The sequence below is a fragment of the Euprymna scolopes genome, chromosome 7 (genome assembly GCF_053919585.1).
Source record: "Euprymna scolopes isolate OS-2025 chromosome 7, ASM5391958v1, whole genome shotgun sequence".
In the NCBI taxonomy this organism is placed as follows: Eukaryota; Metazoa; Mollusca; class Cephalopoda; order Sepiida; family Sepiolidae; genus Euprymna; species Euprymna scolopes.
The window spans coordinates 49,692,845-49,696,151 of NC_136488.1; positions in this window are offsets into that span (position 1 = coordinate 49,692,845).

Sequence of the window (3,307 nt, forward strand, 5' to 3'; positions counted from 1 at the left end):
GCGGAGAGATCACATATCTATGATATTCGTATTCTCACATGCCTTTTCCATGGCATCTCAAGCAGACACACCACTACACCAGTGTCTCGTTAAACCTTTGACCACTCAATTCTTCATGCCTTTACGACTAGTGCACATTGCACAATTCTCAACCTCAACTTTCTAGCACTCCGCACGTCTTCACATCCCACCCGCGGGGATCACATCATATTTAACCAATTCTTTCTGGCTTCCTCGACGCATTTTTCCATTGCATCTCAATCCGCCACCCACACGACACGACACCACCGACTATGCATTTTCCCAATCAACTGGTAACTTCGTGAAATTCCTTATTTATTTCTCACTATCTCCTTACAGTCCATGCCGATAAACTATGATTTAAGATATACAAACAAAATCACACATTTCGTTTTTTTTTTCATAAACCAATTCAATTTCAGAAATTACAAAAATGATTGCATTTTTCCTTCTAAAACTATCAACTGTCGCTCTCTTTCTTCGTTCTTCCCCCCCCCAAAAAAAAACCTGTCCGCCATATCTATCTATCTATCATATCGCTCTCTCCATTCTGCTTATTTCTTTTCATTATTCATTTCTAGTCTCTGTTTCTCTTTTTTTTTTTTAAATCACACGGCCACTAAATTCCCCTTCATGTTAAGCCTGGTTTAAGGATCGACTCTTCCCTCCCTACATTTCTCTTTATCATATCTACTAAAATCTGTTTACTGCTATGCCTTTTAAGGGGACTTGCCTCTTTTTCTTTTTCTCATTTCTCTATCTCTCTGCCCACTCTCTCTCTCTTGTACAATGACAACATATGCGCGTACGTACGGCGACATATCAACCCGTTTCCTCTGTCTATATCCCCATATCTATTCTTGTGGATACAACTGTTTTTAGACTCATGATTTAGACAAATACACATTTACACATTTCCTTTGAGGGGTGGGGAAAAAAAATCAACAATACATTACATATATGTCTCAACCAATACAACAAACTTAACCTATCCAGGTGACACCGAGACAGACAAAAGGAGAAAATGAACCGTCCTTACCTTCTTCGTCTTCATTTCATGTTCGAGATTTTTGTTATTTTTCCTTTTTGAGTTCGTTTCTTTTCCAATCTTTGTGTTGGTTTTTTTTTTTTTTTTTTTTTTCATGATTGATTATTTCTTTTTGTTCTTTTCGGGTTTTTTTTTTTTTTTTTTTTTGCAAAGTCTAGCATTCTTGTGTCTAGTTTTCAGCATTTTCTTTTGTTTTGTTGAAACAGCCCATATCTTCTCAGGCTTTTATTCTGGCTTAATGGCACCATTTATATATGCGTTAGTGGTAACTCGCCCGTGGACATCTCATAGAGATGTGATATCTTGGCTCACGGCACCATTTATAACGATGTATGATCCCGATACCTTTTATAACGTTGTACCGATCCGGCAGGTGTTACCGATGTGGCAGGTGTCCTTTGATCGTATCTTGTCTCGTTACAAGTTGGCCTGTTGATCGTCCTTACCCACTGTGTTTTCATGGAGGGGCGCTTTTCCTCTCGATCGAATCGTCTTCCATGTGTAGGGAGTCTCCGGGTACATCAATCACTCCACTGGTCCTTGCGGCTTGCTGAAAAAAAAGAGTCCTCACCACAACAAACAGAACTCCGGGTTATAACAGTAACAAACTATTTGTTTTCATTACTTCATAACAACTAATTGTCTAATTTGAGGTGACAGACTATAGCAGTGAAACGATGTAAGACCAGACCAGTAAAGTCACAGAGTTCCCATTAACACAGGCTATTTAACATAACATCAGGCCCTGAAGGGCTCCCCAAATCGGGAGCGCTGGACAAGCCCAGCCGCTCAGTTTGCTGGCTACGACTCCTCTGCTTAGAAATCCTTTTTCTAAATCTAACCCTTTTTCCCCCACCTCTCCTTCAGAGAGTGGTTACGAACACCTTTCTTTCTCTTAGGGAAGATCTCTACCAGACCTCAACCCCCACCTGCACTGAGGTTTTTACTTATTACCAATTAAGTGTGATTAGTCACCCCAGCTCCAACAATGCCTGGCGGTGACCCCTACTCTTGACCCCCATTCTTTATCATGCTCAACAGAGATTTTAAAAACAACTTTTCCGTTAAGATATATAACAGCAAATGAGATAAAATAATTATCATTTGTTTTGTTTTTTTCTTTCTGACAAAATCCCATAGACATTTCTGTTTAAACAACATCAAACCATCATCCTCATAATTCAGCCGTGCGAATTCCTCTGAATTCTTGTCGACTAGCATGGTCACTCAGCATCGCCCGGTTCCCATCAGGTCACAAATATAGAAAACATTTTATTTAGATAATATTTAGTTGACTTTTTTCTTTTTTTTACATATAAAATGCCCATTTTCCTTAATAGAATTAATCTTGACAAACATTTCAAAAGCAACATTAACAGTAAATTATACAGATTCATGCAAAAGGGCGAGTCATTTCTTTTTAATTTTTACCTTAATCTTTAAGTTTTTTTTAAATCTCAAAATTCTACATTTTAGAATGTGAACGTGTCCTAATAAATGTAAGCTATTTCCTTATACATGTATAGTTACTAATTAATAGATTTTCAAATTTTTGGTTTTGTCCAGAATTTCCCTATATCAAAAAAAAAAAAAATAAATAAAATAAAGAAGAATCTTTATGATGTACATACTTGTGACAAAAAGAAACTATCATATTCCAAAAATTATGTAAATTGATCAACAAGTTATATTTTTATAAAGAAAATCATTTTTAAACAATTAAATGGAAATTCATAGGCGTTACAACTTGCAACATTTATGTTGTAAGTATTAAGCTGGTTTTCAAAATTATGAACAAGACAGTCAATCTGTTACTCATAAATATTTTATGCAAAAATTAAAACTATTTGATCAATGTGTGTGATTTCTGGAATATATTTTCATTTTGGATATAGGCATCATACAATTTTGCTTTATTTTTAACATGGGGGGGAATTCTGGACAAAAACAAATTTTCTTTAGTCATTATTTAGTAGTAATTTTGATCTCTGTATTTGATGCTTCAATGTCATGAAAGACAACCTGTGAAATGGCAACCGACAGGAGAAGTTGAAAGTCATTCAGGAAACATCTAACCTCAAGAGATACAAAGATGAAAACTGAAAATAATATATGTCCCATTCATATGTTTGCCAGACATGGTTATAATAAAATCAAACAAAGTTAATTTAAAAGTTCTGAAAGTTCAATTTTCAAATATCAGCATCTGAAGAAAAAAAACAAAAAACAAACACTACA